Source organism: Pseudophryne corroboree, chromosome 2, assembly GCF_028390025.1.
Source record: "Pseudophryne corroboree isolate aPseCor3 chromosome 2, aPseCor3.hap2, whole genome shotgun sequence".
In the NCBI taxonomy this organism is placed as follows: Eukaryota; Metazoa; Chordata; class Amphibia; order Anura; family Myobatrachidae; genus Pseudophryne; species Pseudophryne corroboree.
Genome location: NC_086445.1, coordinates 182,701,417 through 182,721,054, shown reverse-complemented (window position 1 = coordinate 182,721,054; position 19,638 = coordinate 182,701,417). Strand labels below are relative to the sequence as shown.

General features: G+C 43.6%; 1 protein-coding gene across 1 annotated transcript in view; it reads left to right on the top strand.

The window, feature by feature from the left end:
- Nucleotides 1-8,054: 8,054 nt before the first annotated feature.
- Nucleotides 8,055-19,638, top strand: part of ITGB7 (integrin subunit beta 7) — a 109,461-nt gene continuing 97,877 nt past the window's right edge. Inside the window, exon 1 of the mRNA XM_063952101.1 lies at nt 8,055-8,159. The gene's annotated coding sequence lies outside the window, so the exon portion shown is untranslated. The remainder of the gene's footprint in view (nt 8,160-19,638) is intronic.

Genomic DNA, 19,638 nt, shown 5'->3' with positions numbered 1-19,638 from the left:
AAGGTGTGTCGACCAATTGGCGTCTACCTAAGGTGTGTCGACATTTTTGTTGTCGACCTGGAGTCCGGATACCCTTTAATTCGACCTCGAATACACTGAAGAATAGACTGAGAGGTCCAGAATTTGGAGATTCATTATCTAGTACAACTCCAGAGGAATCTACTCCCAGCAATAAACCACAGTACCAAATTCTCTAATTTATACTGTGCACATACAGTAAATGTTTATTCTATGTTTATTGGTTGGGTATTGTGCCCATAACTTTATTTTTGGTTAATGTTTTGTTTGTGAAAGGCGTATGTTTAAAATGCGTATGTTTGTCTTAAAAAAAAAGCTATTGCGCATACGCTCATAATTATGAGTACATCATACACCTTGGTCTTATGATTATCTCGTTTGTATTTTGCACTGCAAAACCGCAGCACTTTTTTTTTTTTTTTTTTAATTCTTTATTTATACGTGGTTAAACATGGTATAAAAACATTGCATGAACAAAGGGACCGGAGGCCAACAGAGCCCACGTCCAGCATAAACCACAAATTTTCAGATAAACAACAGAGTTAATCTAAAAGGATAGAACAGTAACGTTACAATATGGAGGTCAGGGGGGGGGGGAGGAGGAAGGGGAAAAAAAGGGGGGGGGAACCACGGTGTCATCTGTGCTCAGTGTATATCCTGGAAATGGTAGGATTAAGAAAAAGAGTGAGAAGGGGGATCAAGGGGGAGACAGAAGAAGAGTAGAAAAAGGGAAAAGGAGAAGAGAGTGAGATGGAGGAAGAGATGGGGGAGAAAAACATAGGGGGAAAGCAGCAGGCAGTGCCCATGGGTCTACGGAGTAAGCTAGGGGCAAGGGTGGGGGGACGGGCCTCCACGTTCAGCAGCGAGCCACGGGGCCCAGACCTGCTCAAAGATGTGGCCCTGGTCGTGGAGATAGTATGTGATCTTTTCCATTGAGGCAATGTGCCAAATTTTGGTTTTAAGGGACTGGAGAGAGGGTGGTGAGGGGTTCTTCCAATTAAGAGCTATCAGCGACTTTGCCGCCGCCAGGATGTGTGAGGTCAGTTTCTGGGAAAATTTATTGAGTAATTGAGGAGGGAGACATAGTAAAAAGATCCAAGGATCTTTCAGCACAGGAGAATCTAAAAGCGAATTGAGGAGGGAGTGGACTAACGCAGCACTTTTTAAAAAAATGTATAACAGGGGTCTACAACCTTTGCCCTGCAGCTGTTATGGAACTACACTTCCCAACATTTTCTGCCACCGTTTAGCATGGGCTAAACTCTAAAATGTGGATGGGCATGCTGGGAACTGAGGTTCCATATCAGCTGCAGGGCAAAGGTTGAAGACCCTTGTGATACACCATGCCCTTCAGCAAAACTACTTTTTTGCACTGCAATACCGCAGCACTTTTATGTTATGTGCGACTGTCATTCCTAAAAAGTTTTTGTACTATACCATATATGTCCTCATAATCGGGAGGATCTCATTAAAGATGTAAAAGATGTGCACACACGTTTTACAACTTGAAAAAAAAAAACACTTTTATTCTTTCTAAAATAAACAATTTTGGAAAAGAAAAACTGTTCTTCTATTTATTGGTATATATATATATATATATATATATATATATACACTGTTTAAAAAAAATAAAGGGAACACTTAAACAACACAATGTAACTCCAAGTCAATCACACTTCTGTGAAATCAAATTGTCCACTTAGGAAGCAACACTGATTGACAATCAATTTCACATGCTGTTGTGCAAATGGAATAGACAACAGGTGGAAATTATAGGCAATTAGCAAGACACCCCCAATAAAGGAGTTGTACTGCAGGTGGTGACCACAGACCACTTCTCAGCTCCCATGCTTTCTGGCTGATGTTTTGGTCACTTTTGAAAACTGGCGGTGCTTTCACTCTAGTGGTAGCATGAGACGGAGTCTACAACCCACACAAGTGGCTCAGGTAGTGCAGCTCATCCAGGATGGCACATCAATGCGAGCTGTGGCAAGGTTTGCTGTGTCTCCCAGCGTAGTGTCCAAAGCATGGAGGCTCTACCAGGAGACAGGCCAGTACATCAGGAGACGTGGAGGAGGCCGTAGGAGGGCAACAACCCAGCAGCAGGACCGCTACCTCCGCCTTTGTGCAAGGAGGAACAGGAGGAGCACTGCCAGAGCCCTGCAAAATGACCTGCAGCAAGCCACAAATGTGCATGTGTCTACTCAAACGATCAGAAACAGACTCCATGAGGGTGGTATGAGGGCCCAACGTCCCCAGGTGGGGGTTGTGCTTACAGCCCAGCACCATGCAGGACGTTTGGCATTTGCCAGAGAACACCAAGATTGGCAAATTCGCCACTGGCATCCTGTGCTCTTCACAGATGAAAGCAGGTTCTCACTGAGCACATGTGACAGATGTTACAGAGTCTGGAGACGCCAAGGAGAACGTTCTGCTGCCTGCAACATCCTCCAGCATGACCGGTTTGGCAGTGGGTCAGTAATGGTGTGGGGTGGCATTTCTTTGGGGGGCCGCACAGCCTTCCATGTGCTCGCCAGAGGTAGCCTGACTGCCATTAGGTACCGAGATGAGATCCTCAGACCCCTTGTGAGACCATATGCTGGTGCGGTTGGCCCTGGGTTCCTCCTAATGCAAGACAATGCTAGACCTCATGTGGCTGGAGTGTGTCAGCAGTTCCTGCAAGACGAAGGCATTGATGCTATGGACTGGCCCGCCCGTTCCCCAGACCTGAATCCAATGAGCACATCTGGGACATCATGTCTCGCTCTCTCCACCAACGCCACGTTGCACCACAGACTGTCCAGGAGTTGGCGGATGCTTTAGTCCAGGTCTGGGAGGAGATCCCTCAGGAGACCATCTGCCACCTCATCAGGAGCATGCCCAGGCATTGTAGGGAGGTCATACCGGCACGTGGAGGCCACACACACTACTGAGCCTCATTTTGACTTGTTTTAAGGACATTACATCAAAGTTGGATCAGCCTGTAGTGTGTTTTTCCACTTTAATTTTGAGTGTGACTCCAAATCCAGACCTCCATGGGTTAATAAATTTGATTTCCATTGATAATTTTTGTGTGATTTTGTTGTCAGCACATTCAACTATGTAAAGAACAAAGTATTTAATAAGAATATTTCATTCATTCAAATCTAGGATGTGTTATTTTAGTGTTCCCTTTATTTTATTGAGCAGTGTATATATTTAAATTAACTCCACCACAGCAAACAAACTCTCCATGCTACACAAATGCTTGTCAGCCATGAATCCAGCAATGCATTATGGGCACCACACCCAGTCCATTTATAGCCTGCCCTCCCCTTTGCATGACCTCATTATTGTGTGCCTGCAAACCGTCCCCTTAAAATGATGACACTGCCTTCAAAACTGGAAAATCCAGCTTATGTCTGAAAGGGGCCAACTCGGGAATTTCCCGGGTCTGTGGTGTAGTGTGAAAGGGGGTCTGAAGAAAAACCCGGGTTTTTGCTAGAGAGAAAATCCCGGGACTTGAGCAGGGTAATTTCCGGGTTGTATGTTTGAAAAGGGTATTAGTTAAATTAGAAGCATCGGCAGCCAAATGGAGAATGTACTTCAATACAGACAAGTGTAAGGTAATGCACTGTGGTAGCAAGAACAAAAATTACACCTACATACTAAATGGGGTAACATTAGGGGATTCTGTACTGGAAAAGGACTTAGGTGTTCACATAGATAGCAAACTAAGCAGCAGTACCCAAAGTAGGAGTGCAGCAAAGAAGGCTAATAAGATATTAGCACGCATAAAACGGGGAATTGATGCAAGGGACGAGAGTGTTATACTCCCATTATATAAATCACTAGTGAGGCCACATCTTGAATACTGTGTGCAATTTTGTGTACCATACTACAAAAAGCATATTCTGGAGCTAGAAAAGGTTCAGAGGCGGACGACCAAACTAATTAAGGGCATGGAGACGCTGGAATACGAAGAAAGGCTTGAAAGGCTAGGCATGTTTACACTGGAAAAGAGGAGACTAAGAGGGGACATGATCAACATCTACAAATATATAAGGGGACAATACACAGAGCTTGCGTGGGACCTGTTTTTGGTAAGATCAGCACAGAGGACACGTGGACACTCACTTAGGTTAGAGGAGAGGAGATTCCACACAATGCAGCGTAAAGTTTTTTCACAGTTAGGAAAATACGTATTTGGAATTCCCTGCCTGAGTTAGTTGTAATGGCGGACTCAGTCAACCCCTTTAAGAATGGGTCAGATAAATTCCTAATGGATAAGGATATCCAGGGTTATGGTGCATAGTCGCACACTATAATTACTATGAAAAGAGAAATAAAACACAACGGCTGACATCAGCATCAGACAAAATTTAGACCAAAATAATCCTGCATAGGAGACCACATATAGGTTGAACTTGATGGACAAATTGTCTTTTTTCAACCTTAGATACTATGTTACTATGTAGGCATGTCTAAGTAGGCATGTCAGACAGTCCGTATGTATGCAGGAAAAAGAGGCAATTTGGAGGCCCTTGCACAAACTGGCTTTATTTTACCTAAGTTGCCCCCCCTCCAGTGTGTATTCCGAAACAGTGGTTAGTGCAGCAGGTAACCTTGTCAGCGATCGGCGTAGGAGGTTACTTCCACAAAATGTGGAGAAGATGATGTTCAGCAAAATGAATTATAAATTCCTCCAGGAAGACCTTTACCAGCAATTGCCTCTAGAAAGTACACAGGGACTTGTGATTCCAGTGGGGACAAATTAATACTCTGTGAGGATGAGGATGTACAACCTGAAAGGGGTAAGGAATCGGATGATGAAGATGAGGACCGCATCTTGCCTCTGTAGAGCCAGTTTGTGCAAGGAGAGATTAATTGCTTATTTTTTAGTGGGGGGATTAATTGCTTCTTTTTTTGTGGGGGCCCAAACAAACCAATTATTTCAGCCACAGTCGTGTGGCAGACCCTGTCGCTGAAATGATTGGTTTGTTAGTTAAAGTGTGCATGTCCAGTTTATACAACATAAGGGTGGGTGGGAGGGCCCAAGGACAATTACATCTTGCACCTCTTTTTTTTCTTTGCATTATGTGCTCTTTGGGGCCTATTTTTTAAAACTGCCATCCTGTCTGCCACTGCAGTGCCACTCCTAGATGGGCCAGGTGTTTGTGCCGCCCACTTGTGTTGCTTAGCTTAGGCATCCAGCAACTTCGGTGCATCCTTTTGGTCTAAAAACAATATTGTGAGGTGTTCAGAGTAGACTGGAAATGAGTGTAAATTAATGTTATTGAGGTTAATAATACAGTAGGATCAAAAATATCCCAAAATTCTGTGATTTTTGCTGTTTTAATATTTTTTTTCAAAAAACATTCAGATCCAAAACCCGAAAGGGTAGTTTTGGCAAAACCAATCCAGATCCAAAACACGAACGGAGATCCAGATCCAAAACACAAAACCAAAAAAGTGTCCGCCACACATCTCTAGTTAATTGTTTCTTTTGATATTAAGGGTGTTATTTTGGCAGACCGGCTAACAGAAGGCGCAACACTGAATCAAGATTACTACAAAAATGTTCTAGAAACTTTGTGGGAAAGAATCAGAGGCCAGAGTTGTGGAAAAATGGTTTCATCTTCTATCAGGATAACGCACCAGCCCACACAGCTCTCTGTGAAGCAGTTTTTGGCTGAGAAACAGGTTGCAGTGCTAGAACACCCTCCATACTCACCAGACCTAGCACCGTGTTACTACTTTCTTTTCCCTAAAGTCAAATCTGTACTCAAGGGAACCCTTTTTTTTTATCAATTACTGGAGTAAAGAAGAAAATGATGGAGCTGCTGAGATAGCTGACAGATTATGACCTATGAAGATTAGAATGCAGCTGTGTGTGGATGCAGAAGGGGAGCACATAGAAGGGGAATGGTGTAAAAATATAGTTAATATAATTAAACATAAATTACAGCATCATTCTTGTTATTTAATAGCCACCATGTCATATGGCCATCATGTTATATATATTGGGGAAACGTAAAAAGTGCTGAGGAGTAGCTGATTGGCTAATATGGGCTAACGTCATCTAGCATTAGCTACAAATTAGTAAACCCCATACAATTATGCACTCGAAAATGGAGGTACTGCAGCAGACAGTGCTCTAGATGCTGTAAAACCCCCTACCTACATCCTGGGGAGATTTTGCGGGTATCTTGGGGGGGGGGGGGGGGGGGTAGCTTTCTCAGAAAATTAGTTTAATAAATATGCCCAACATATGAATAGGGTGTCAGAGTTTTTTTTATGTTCTCTCCCCTCAGCCCTGTCCCTTACTATGTCTTATATCATCTTTCTCTATTTCCCCACTAACCACTTCCCTGTCTCTCTCAACCCCCAGTCTCTGACTCCCCCCACCTCTCCACACCCCCCCCCCTGCTCTATTTCAGCCTCTTCTTCCCATTCCTTTCCTGGCTACCCATCTCTTTGTCCCTCCATTCACGTTTCTATATGTCTCTGTCACTCCCCATTTCTCTCTATTGCACTCTCCACCACTTTTTATTCCCTTCCCATTTTCTTTCTTACCCCCTTTTTTCCATCTCTCTCATCATGGATGTGCACCTGTCACTGACGTGCTGGTGTGTCCTTCACTGGCTGAAAAATATGAAGAAAAATACCAGTTTTCTAGCCTAACTGGGGGTTATTCAAGGTGTGCGGGTGGCTTGGGAAAACTCGGCATAGTCTCCTTATGCCATGGTCTCCATAAGTTTCCTGGAGAGATACTGTGGGGGCACTGGCATATTTATAATGGATACAGTGTGTGTGGTGCACATGGGACTCCGGGTCCAGGTGGGGCATACTGCACACCCTGCACCCATGTACTTTCAACTTATCCTCTTGAGTCCTGTGTCAGCAGCAGCAGCACTGCAGAAATCACCAGGAAAATGTTGTGTGCAGCCATTTTCCTGGTGTTTCGTACATGCACAGTAAGGATATCACTGGGAAAATGGGCGATGCAACATTTTCCCGGAGACCTGCGCATGAGAACTAGACTCTGTGACAGTGCTAGAGTCCCCTAGTTACCAAAGGTACAGCGCTGCCGGCTAGAGAGGAGGGGGCCCAGACAGAGCTTGCACATAAGCCTCCTCCTCTCTAGATGCACCCATGTGTGGGGACTTGCTTTACTTTTGCTAAATGCTCTTCTGTTAATGTTAATGTTGTTTAACCAGGGGCAGCCTTGAGTGAGAGGGGATATTGGAGGAGGGCACTCTGCGTTGTGTCCTCTGCGCTGCCATGACTCGTTACAGTGTGACCTATGACCCTGCCTGCTGAAACTGTTCTATGCAATTAACGTTCATAATTTTTTTAGCTGATATGTATATTGGTGACTCACTGATCACTATAGATTACTCCAGATTACTCCAGATGTAGGCAACCCATGACTCTTGAGTTGTGGAGATACAAGACCTGCACAGTTACTATACAAAAGTAACCTTGACTGCACCGACTTCTCCAAACAGCTCACTTAATGGAGGGAGATTCTTTATTTTGCACCAAATTTAACTATCCTCTTTTTCTGAGAAATGATGGCAGCAAAAATTGTGGTACCTGCAAAATCCCAAGATGGACATCCTGTGGTTCTCCAGTTCCAGTGAATCTACTGTTTGCTGGTGGCACAAACTGAAACCCTTGGATGGATATTTTCCAATGGATTACTCATTACTGACCTATAACCAGTGATGAGCATTCTAGTAATCCAAAACCGCCAATGTTGCTTTAAATAGAGGTATGAAAAGGTAGTTACACACGTCCCTATAAGGTTAACCAGACAAGAATTTATTTAGGTAATGTTATAAAGACACATGCTTCTAATTAAGGAAGGATATTTTCTGAACCATTTATCAGCAACAGCAATCTACTACTCTGTATTAAATTGCAGTGTCTCTAAAATTTCGTATGAATGTTTGAGATTTGGTTCCATCTTCTGATACAATTTGGGCTCTTCGCTTCCGTTCTGCTATTCTGCCTTGTGGCTTTTAGGGACTATAGAGGAGGGAGCACTGTTTGAGGTGATGGGGGCTGGGCGTGTATACTGAAGTACCGTTTTCTACAAGGTTTTGCTTAAAAATATTACTTCTTCATTTTTCACAGAGAAGATCCAGGCTAAAATTGTGAGTAAAAACCCCCAACAATTATCTACAGTATCTGCTTTCTAATTAATCACTTTAGTGTAAGTTATGTATAATGTGTATATTTATGCAAGTTTACATTTTTATTGATTGAAAATTATGAGTTATGTTTTAAAAAAAACTTTCTAAAACTTTACTAGGCTCATTTCTGTTCTTCAAAATGTCATAGTTTTATTTAGATTGTATTGTGCAACAAGAATATACAGTGAGATAAATGATATAAAGTGGAGACTGCTTTTAGATAAATGTATATTCTTTCCTCCTACATTGTGGTCTGTTGTTGCATCCTGTACATTGTTTTATATTCTGGTAACATTCATATAATTGATGTAAATATATCTGCTGTGAAAAGTGCTGATACAAATTTGAAGATAAATGGTAGAAAATTTTCCAACCCCCCCAATACCCCTTTAGTAAAAGTGGAATGATACATACACAGTAGTTGGTAACTTATTAGAGACAGATTGCATCTAAAATATAATGTGTTGTACATCTCGTCATCATACATTTTTGTAGAATCGTTATCTAAATAGTAAAACTTGTTAACATAAACTGATGTTTTAAAGTCACATATATTGCCAAGGCATTCTTGTTTAATTAGTTCTATTTATATTTTTTTAAATGAACGGCGGTAATGTATATGTATGTTACAATTTTCTGCTGTTGCAATACAGCTGGGAAAAAAGTCCTGTTACATTGGTTTTATTATCTTCTCCTTTACGCTTAAAGTTCTACGTGTAATTCTAGTTACACTATGAGGATTGGTGGGTATGACTCATCTAATAAGCAGACAGATAACAGTTTTGATTTTTGTCAACAAAAGGCGTGTGGTCTGTAATAGAATAGGTGCGATCGCACATTGGGTGGTAGTTGTTTGGTGTTGGCATTGTATATTTAGTTTCATGTACATCACTGTGTAAATGTTAGCATATACTGTATGTAAGGGCTTATACTGTTTACACCATATCAGAAATACTACTATACCCAGATATAAATATTAACTTCTTTCACATGGAGGCTACATGGATATATTCTCTGGCTAGCTTACATGTGCAGGGATTCCATGACGAATTGCAGTTTGGAATATTTTTTTATAAAAACTGTATATTGAATTTAAAATATGCTTAATATTTCTTTAAATAAAATACATTCTTAAGGTTGTATTTTATAGGTACAGTGGGCCTAATTCAGACCTGATCGCTAGCAAGCAATTTTTGCTCTGTTGCGATCAGATAGTCGCCGCCTACAGGGGGAGGGTATTTTAGCTGTCCAAGTGTGTGAACGCATGTGTAGCAGAGCTGTACAAACAGATTTTGTGCAGTCTCTGCGCAGCCCAGGACTTACTCAGCCGCTGCGATCACATCAGCCTGTCTGGGACCACAAATGACGTCAGGAACCCTCCCTAAAAACGCATAGCCACACCTGCGTTTTTCCAGACACTCCCTGAAAACGGTCAGTTGACACCCACAACCGCCTTCTTCCTGTCAATCTCCTTGCGATCGCCCATGCGAACGGATTCGTCGCACAAACCCATCGCTTAGCGGCGATCCGCTTTGTACTTGTGTGACGCGCCTGCGCATTGCGGTGCATACGCATGCGCAGTTTGGACCTGAGCGCCGCTGTGTGAAAACACACAGCAGTGATCAGGTCTGAATTACACCCAGTGTCAGAGGAATAACAATTGTCTGTTTTTTTTCTTATCATATATGTTTATTTTTACAGATATATTAATTTCTTAACGCACCTTGCGTTATAGAGTTTTATGTTTATTATCACATAGTTTGCATAGTTTCATTTTGCAATTACATCAAAGTATTTAGTGCCAGCGGTTCTCAAACTTTTTTGAATCACGGCACCCTAGAGCATCGCAAATTTTTTCACGACACCCCCATACCAAAACTTTCTTATTAAAACATTTAGAATTTTTTTTTTAAATTAAGTAAATGATGTTTATATATTATCCTTAGGTCAGTTATGTGGTGAGCGTCAGGATTTGCTTTTGTTTGCCCGCATATTTTATGACTGGCAGCCACAAGCACTGTTTTTGCTTATTACATTGACCATAAATAATTTGATTTGTTCCTAGACCACCAACTCAGGGCACCCCTGCAAGAGCCTCACGGCACCCCAGGGTGCCACGGCACACAGTTTGGGAACCATTGGATTAACCCATTTACTCTGCATTCTTTTGGCTGGTTTAATAATAATAAGAAGAACGGACTAGCTATTTAGGTGCATATTTACTACTTAAACCCAATAATTAGAATTTTTTTATGACTGTTATTCCCCCAAATGTATTAAAAATCACATGCAAGGAGAGTGGCTCAGAAAGGAGCCCATCCCTGCGATACTTAAAGAAGTGAAATGATACACACCTATTCATCATAGCGTACCCTTCCACCATATAATCTGGTCACCAGGTCGCTCACCCCATCCTCCTACCTTGGCCATCTCTACCACACTTACTTTGTGACCCATCCACTTGCTCACGTCTCATTTCTTCTATCTCCCCTCTCCCCTAGATTGTAAGCTCCTCTTATCTAGCACCTCAATGAATGACAGCCAACGCTTACTCAATGGCTATTTAGCCTGGAATTCCTCTCTCAAAAGTCCAGCATCTGCCTCCTGGGTGTGGCATAGAAGATCTACAGTGTCTAGTTAGACAGTCAACAGGTCGACCCCATATGGTCAACATGCATTAGGTCAACAAGTACAAAAGGTTGATAGTAGACAGGTAAAAAATAGACAGTTGGAAAGGTTAACAGGTACAAAAGGTCAACATGGTCAAAAGGTCGAGATGACAATGGTCAACACAAGTATTTACATTTTTGGGGTGAAATTTTCTATGTTGCAAGATTATATGTGACCACCATCAGTGGAAATGTGTACCCTCGTGGGCTCAATACACTCCCCATGCTTCAGGCAAGGTGGCTCTCTTGGTTACCGCTGTGGTCGCCACAGGATACTATTCCCAATCGTAGTTCACGTGGATAGTAAATCAAGCAAAAGGTGGGAAAACATGTAAAAAAAAAAGTGTTTCGACCATTTGTGTGTCGATTGCCATGGTGACATTTTGAACCTGTCGACCTTTTGTACCGGTCAACCTTGCACCCTTTCATCTGTTGACCTTTTGTACCTGTTGACCTAATGAATGTCGACAATATGGTGTCAACCTATTGACTGCCAACCTAGACACTGTGGACCTATCCATTGGAACCCCTGCCTCCTGTCCTTAGAGCAGGAGCTACAGTCACAAACAATCGCACATTTCAAAAAAACACAGCAAGTGTGAAAATTTGTTAGAGGAGACCGTGGAGAGGGTTGTGAATAAGTGGACTGGGCAGTGGTATGTTGCTAACTGCAGCCGTAGAGTGGGAGATTGCCTCCATTACTTCCCCTCTTGGACCTGCGCTACTGGCCAGATAAACTGTTTAATGCAGATGCCTCATGCCTGTATGTGCATTATTTCTGATTTTAGGTTTATATTTAATCTGAACATAGTATAAAAAAGTACCCAGTAGGTGTCTGTCTGTTTGTTTGGGCTAATCTGGAGAACCACTTGATGGATTTTGATGCAATTTTTAGAATTCTATAAAGCATTTGTTGAGAAAAGTTTAGATGTATGAAATATAAATATCCGTCCAGAGGTTCTCCAGATTAGCCTGAACAAACAGGAACTTTATTTTATACTATGTAAAGATGAATGCAGGTTGGACACATTGCCACAACCAGGGGCGGATTGGGAACAAAAAGCGGCCCTGGAAAAATTTGTACTAGTGGCCCCACATGGGTAGCACCAGAGGTGTAAGGTCTAGCCATGGGCCATGGCAGCAGCACCCTCCCCCCAAGACTTTCCAGATAGTGGTCATGTCCAGCATCAAGGAGGAAGTTAAAAAGAAATAAAATTAAATATTATGAGCACATTATATGATATACCTTCAGATTTAGGAAACTATATCATTCTTTAGAAAGATATATTTTCTTGCTTATTAGACCAACCATATCCCAATCACTATTCACTCAATCTTATATGTCAGCCAAGCAGGCAGACAGAGCATACACTAGAGATCATCTGCAATCACAGGCTAAGTGGCAAAGTAATTTTCATATATGCAAATTATTTTGTATCTTATTCATTATGTCTATAAAAAGGACCACATGTCCTCAAACAAAACAGGCCCCACGGGTGCGTCTGCCCACCGGGAATCTTCCCTGTGAACCCTATGGCCAATCCACCTCTGGCCACAACCCATATGTAGCCCCAACCCCTTACTTCAGCTGCTCCTCCTATTGACCGCTGTCCGCTCCAAGCACAAAGTGCAGGGATCGGGAAAGTTCCCTGACTGACACCGGGCACACAGCGGGAGCTGTGGGTACAGTAATCTGTGCACATTCCGGGGAAATCCAATTAATAGCCAGAGCTAATTTGACTACAAGGCTACTCAGTTTGATATATTACTAGTTTTCTATCAAGTAAGCTCTTGTGATTAGGGCTCTCTTCCCTCATGTGCTTTTCCTCCCTACTTACACTATCCTCTCTTCCTACAATGGCACCTAACCCTTTGTTTTTGCCTCCCTGCTGCTTATTTGAGTGTTATGACGCCTGATGCAGCAATGTTTATAAACCATGTACCTGTCGTACATTGTCTTGTACTGTCAGTCACTGTTTTCTTGTTCTACTTATTTGTTTATGTACTATGTTAGGCGCTACAGAACCCTTGTGGCGCCATATAAATAAAGAATAATAAGAAGAATTGCCTCTCCTCTCCATGGGGCAGATTCAATTAGTTGGGTGCTTACTGCATGGCTAAAGCTCTGTGTTTAATGCCAAGAGCTTTTCTATTATTAGCCAATTTTCCTGTGTGGTAAGCCCATGGTTTACATTTGTTAACACATAAATTTCAAAGTAGAACCTGTTATTTATGGGATACCCTACGCGGAAAGCCCCAGAAGCTGCACTGTTCTTGCAGCTCCTGAGGTTGTGTGAAAAAATCTGCAGTAAGTGCACCCTCTTGGGCTTACCATATGGGGTAGTGGCATTACTTAAATAGTTCCAGGCAGAGCTTTAGCTGCACGGTAAGCCCTGCGGTCAGTTGAATCATCCCTATAAAATCTTCAAAAGCACTTAAGATATTTACTGAAAATTTACACCAAAACTGTTATGACATATCAGCATCAGCCCCAATTATCCAGTTTTTTAGTTCTTAGCAGGCATCCATTATCTGGAGTACAGGCTGCATGCTGAATTTTAGGCTCTTCCACCTTGAGCAAAGGTAAAAGAATGGCACCCCATTTCCCACTATTTTCATTAAACATCGGCAGGGGCGGATTTGGGAACTTAAAATGTCCTAATGTATATCAATAGGGATGTTGAAATCGCCTAGGATAATGGATGGAATGTCAGAAGAGACGAAGTGAGAAAACTAGCAAGCATGAATTTGGAAGCAATGCCAGGGGGGCGGGTAATTGACAGCTACTCTAAGATGGACTGGTTGGAAGAACTGTAAAGTATGGTATAAACAATATGATATGTAGAGATACACTTTTAATCTACAATCCACAATCTAATGACCCATGGCCTGTTGAATTCTCTATTCCTTCTAAATTAGAGGCAGCACAGTGGCACAGTGGCTGGTATTGCTGCTTCGCAGCTCTGGGATCATGGGCTCGATGGGAGTTTCTATGTTCTCCCTGTGATTGTGTAGGTTTCCTCAAGGTGCCCCGTTTTCTGCCAACTTCTCAAAAACTGACCGATAGGTTAACTGGTTTCTGACAATATATGAACCATTTTGTGTTTTATGTAGTGATGAGCGGGTTCGGTTCCTCGGAATCCGAACCCCCCCGAACTTCACCCATTTTACACGGGTCCAAGGCATACTCGGATACTCCAGTATTGCTCGGTTAACCCGAGCGTGCCCAAACGTCATCATCCCGCTGTTGGATTCTCGCGAGATTCGGATTCTATATAAGGAGCCGCGCGTCGCCGCCATTTTTCACTCGTGCATTGGAAATGATAGTGAGAGGACGTGGCTGGCGTCCTCTCACTTTGCTTCAGGAGTCCTTTCAGGGGGCTGCAAATATCTTTATTCTGGGGACCAGCAGTATTATAGGAGGAGTTTTGCTGACCAGTGACCACCAGTATTATACGTTCTCTGCCTGAAAAACGCTCCATATCTGTGCTCAGTGTGCTGCATATATCTGTGCTCACACTGCTTTATTGTGGGGACTGGGGACCAGCAGTATTATATAGGAGGAGTACAGTGCAGAGTTTTGCTGACCAGTGACCACCAATATTATACGTTCTCTGCCTGAAAAACGCTCCATATCTGTGCTCAGTGTGCTGCATATATCTGTGCTCACACTGCTTTATTGTGGGGACTGGGGACCAGCAGTATTATATAGGAGGAGTACAGTGCAGAGTTTTGCTGACCAGTGACCACCAGTATTATACGTTCTCTGTCTGAAAAACGCTCCATATCTGTGCTCAGTGTGCTGCATATATCTGTGCTCACACTGCTTTATTGTGGGGACTGGGGACCAGCAGTATTATATAGGAGGAGTACAGTGCAGAGTTTTGCTGACCAGTGACCACCAGTATTATACGTTCTCTGCCTGAAAAACGCTCCATATCTGTGCTGCATTGTAGTATATAGTAGGAGTACAGTGCATTATTTTGCTGACCACCAGTATATAATATATAGGAGTACGGTACAGAATGCCACTGCTCTACCTACCTCTGTGTCGTCAAGTATACTATCCATCCATACCTGTGGTGCATTTCAGTTTTGCACAGTTTGCTGACCACCAGTATATAATATATAGCAGTACGGTACAGTAGGCCACTGCTCTACCTACCTCTGTGTCGTCAAGTATACTATCCATCCATACCTGTGGTGCATTTCAGTTTTGCACAGTTTGCTGACCACCAGTATATAATATATAGCAGTACGGTACAGTAGGCCACTGCTCTACCTACCTCTGTGTCGTCAAGTATACTATCCATCCATACCTGTGGTGCATTTCAGTTTTGCACAGTTTGCTGACCACCAGTATATAATATATAGCAGTACGGTACAGTAGGCCACTGCTCTACCTACCTCTGTGTCGTCAAGTATACTATCCATTCATACCTGTGGTGCATTTCAGTTGTGCGCAGTATATATAGTAGTAGGCCATTGCTATTGATACTGGCATATAATTCCACACATTAAAAAATGGAGAACAAAAATGTGGAGGGTAAAATAGGGAAAGATCAAGATCCACTTCCACCTCGTGCTGAAGCTGCTGCCACTAGTCATGGCCGAGACGATGAAATGCCATCAACGTCGTCTGCCAAGGCCGATGCCCAATGTCATAGTAGAGAGCATGTAAAATCCAAAACACAAAAGTTCAGTAAAATGACCCAAAAATCAAAATTAAAAGCGTCTGAGGAGAAGCGTAAACTTGCCAATATGCCATTTACGACACGGAGTGGCAAGGAACGGCTGAGGCCCTGGCCTATGTTCATGGCTAGTGGTTCAGCTTCACATGAGGATGGAAGCACTCATCCTCTCGCTAGAAAAATCAAAAGACTTAAGCTGGCAAAAGCACAGCAAAGAACTGTGCGTTCTTCTAAATTACAAATCTCCAAGGAGAGTCCAATTGTGTCGGCTGCGATGCCTGACCTTCCCAACACTGGACGGGAAGAGGTGGCGCCTTCCACCATTTGCACGCCCCCTGCAAGTGCTGGAAGGAGCACCCGCAGTCCAGTTCCTGATAGTCAAATTGAAGATGTCACTGTTGAAGTACACCAGGATGAGGATATGGGTGTTGCTGGCGCTGAGGAGGAAATTGACAAGGAGGATTCAGATGGTGAGGTTGTTTGTTTAAGTCAGGCACCCGGGTAGACACCTGTTGTCCGTGGAACGAATATGGCCATTGACATGCCTGGTCAAATTACAAAAAAAATCAGCTCTTCGGTGTGGAATTATTTTAGCACAAATGCGGACAACAGGTGTCAAGCCGTGTGTTGCCTTTGTCAAGCTGTAATAAGTAGGGGTAAGGACGTTAACCACCTCGGAACATCCTCCCTTATACGTCACCTGCAGCGCATTCATCATAAGTCAGTGACAAGTTCAAAAACTTTGGATGACAGCGGAAGCAGTCCACTGACCACTAAATCCCTTCCTCTTGTAACCAAGCTCCTGCAAACCACACCACCAACTCCCTCAGTGTCAATTTCCTCCTTACACAGGAAAGCCAATAGTCCTGCAGGCCGTGTCACTGTCAAGTCTGACGAGTCCTCTCCTGCCTAAGATTCCTCCGATGCATCCTTGAGTGTAACGCCTACTGCTGCTGGCGCTGCTGTTGTTACTGCTGGGAGTCGATCGTCATCCCAGAGGGGAAGTCGGAAGACCACTTGTACTACTTCCAGTAAGCAATTGACTGTCCGACAGTCCTTTGCGAGGAAGATGAAATATCACAGCAATCATCCTGCTGCAAAGCGGATAACTCAGGCCTTGGCAGCCTGGGCGGTGAGAAACGTGTTTCCGTTATCCACCGTTAATTCACAGGCAACTACAGACTTGATTGAGGTACTGTGTCCCCGGTACCAAATACCATCTAGGTTCCATTTCTCTAGGCAAGCGATACCAAAAATGTACACAGACCTCAGAAAAAGAGTCACCAGTGTCCTAAAAAATGCAGTTGTACCCAATGTCCACTTAACCACGGACATGTGGACAAGTGGAGCAGGGCAGACTCAGGACTATATGACTGTGACAGCCCACTGGGTAGATGTATTGCCTCCCGCAGCAAGAACAGCAGCGGCGGCACCAGTAGCAGCATATCACAAACGCCAACTCATTCCTAGGCAGGCTACGCATTGTATCACCGCTTTCCAGAAGAGGCACACAGCTGACAACCTCTTACGGAAACTGAGGAACATCATCGCAGAATGGCTTACCCCAATTGGACTCTCCTTTGTGACATCGGACAACGCCACCAATATTGTGCGTGCATTACATGTGGGCAAATTCCAGCACGTCCCATGTTTTGCACATACATTGAATTTAGTGGTGCAGAATTATTTAAAAAACGACAGGGGCGTGCAAGAGATGCTGTTGGTGGCCTGAAGAATTGCGGGCCACTTTCGGCATTCAGCCACAGCGTGCCGAATACTGGAGCACCAGCAAACACTCCTGAACCGGCCCTGCCATCATCTGAAGCAAGAGGTGGTAACGAGGTGGAATTCAACGCTCTATATGCTTCAGAGGATGGAGGAGCAGCAAAAGGCCATTCAAGCCTATACATCTGCCTACGATATAGGCAAAGGAGGGGGAATGCACCTGACTCAAGCGCAGTGGAGAATGATTTCAACGTTGTGCAAGGTTCTGCAACCCTTTGAACTTGCCACACGTGAAGTCAGTTCAGACACTGCCAGCCTGAGTCAGGTCATTCCCCTCATCAGGCTTTTGCAGAAGAAGCTGGAGACATTGAAGGAGGAGCTAAAACAGAGCGATTCCGCTAGGCATGTGGGACTTGTGGATGGAGCCCTTCATTCGCTTAACCAGGATTCACGGGTGGTCAATCTGTTGAAATCAGAGCACTACATTTTGGCCACCGTGCTCGATCCTAGATTTAAAACCTACGTTGTATCTCTCTTTCCGGCAGACACAAGTCTGCAGAGGTTCAAAGACCTGCTGGTGAGAAAATTGTCAAGTCAAGCGGAACGTGACCCGTCAACAGCTCCTCCTTCACATTCTCCCGCAACTGGGGGTGCGAGGAAAAGGCTAAGAAATCCGAGCCCACCCGCTGGCGGTGATGCAGGGCAGTCTGGAGCGAGTGCTGACATCTGGTCCGGACTGAAGGACCTGCCAACGATTACTGACATGTCGTCTACTGTCACTGCATATGATTCTCTCACCATTGAAAGAATGGTGGAGGATTATATGAGTGACCGCATCCAAGTAGGCATGTCAGACAGTCCGTACGTATACTGGCAGGAAAAAGAGGCAATTTGGAGGCCCTTGCAGAAACTGGCTTTATTTTACCTAAGTTGCCCACCCTCCAGTGTGTACTCCGAAAGAGTGTTTAGTGCAGCCGCTCACCTTGTCAGCAATCGGCGTACGAGGTTACTTCCAGAAAATGTGGAGAAGATGATGTTCATCAAAATGAATTATAATCAATTCCTCTATGGAGACATTCACCAGCAATTGCCTCCAGAAAGTACACAGGGACCTGAGATGGTGGATTCCAGTGGGGACGAATTAATAATCTGTGAGGAGGGGGATGTACACAGTGAAAGGGGTGAGGAATCGGACGATGAGGAGGAGGTGGACATCTTGCCTCTGTAGAGCCAGTTTGTGCAAGGAGAGATTGATTGCTTCTTTTTTGGTGGGGGCCCAAACCAACCAGTCATTTCAGTCACAGTTGTGTGGCAGACCCTGTCGCTGAAATGATGGGTTTGTTAAAGTGTGCATGTCCTGTTTATACAACATAAGGGTGGGTGGGAGGGCCCAAGGACAATTCCATCTTGCACCTCTTTTTTCTTTCATTTTTCTTTGCATCATGTGCTGTTTGGGGACTATTTTTTTGAAGTGCCATCCTGCCTGACACTGCAGTGCCACTCCTAGATGGGCCAGGTGTTTGTGTCGGCCACTTGTGTCGCTTAGCTTAGCCATCCAGCGACCTTGGTGCACCTCTTTTTTTCTTTGCATCATGTGCTGTTTGGGGACTATTTTTTTGAAGTGCCATCCTGTCTGACACTGCAGTGCCACTTCTAGATGGGCCAGGTGTTTGTGTCGGCCACTTGGGTCGCTTAGCTTAGTCACACAGCTACCTCATTGCACCTCTTTTTTTCTTTGCATCATGTGCTGTTTGGGGACTATTTTTTAAATCTGCCATCCTGTCTGACACTGCAGTGCCACTCCTAGATGGGCCAGGTGTTTGTGTCGGCCACTTGGGTCGCTTAGCTTAGTCATCCAGTGACCTCGGTGCAAATTTTAGGACTAAAAATAATATTGTGAGGTGTTCAGAATAGACTGTAAATGAGTGGAAATTATGGTTATTGAGGTTATTAATACTATGGGATCAAAATGACCCCCAAATTCTATGATTTAAGCTGTTTTTGAGGTTTTTTTGTAAAAAAAAAACACCCGAATCCAAAACACACCCGAATCCGACAAAAAAATTTCAGGGAGGTTTTGCCAAAACGCGTCCGAATCCAAAACACGGCCGCGGAACCGAATCCAAAACCAAAACACAAAACCCGAAAAATGTCCGGTGCACATCACTAGTTTTATGTAATAGGAGTTATAAATTATAAACTCCACTGCGGCAGGAAATGACGTAAATAGTAAAACATTCTCTATAAAGCACTGCGGAATATGCAGGCACTATATAAATATTAGTTAATAATAGTAATACATAATTGTGTTATGTGGTTGTGGTGATTACAATTTTAGTTCTTAGCAGGCATCCA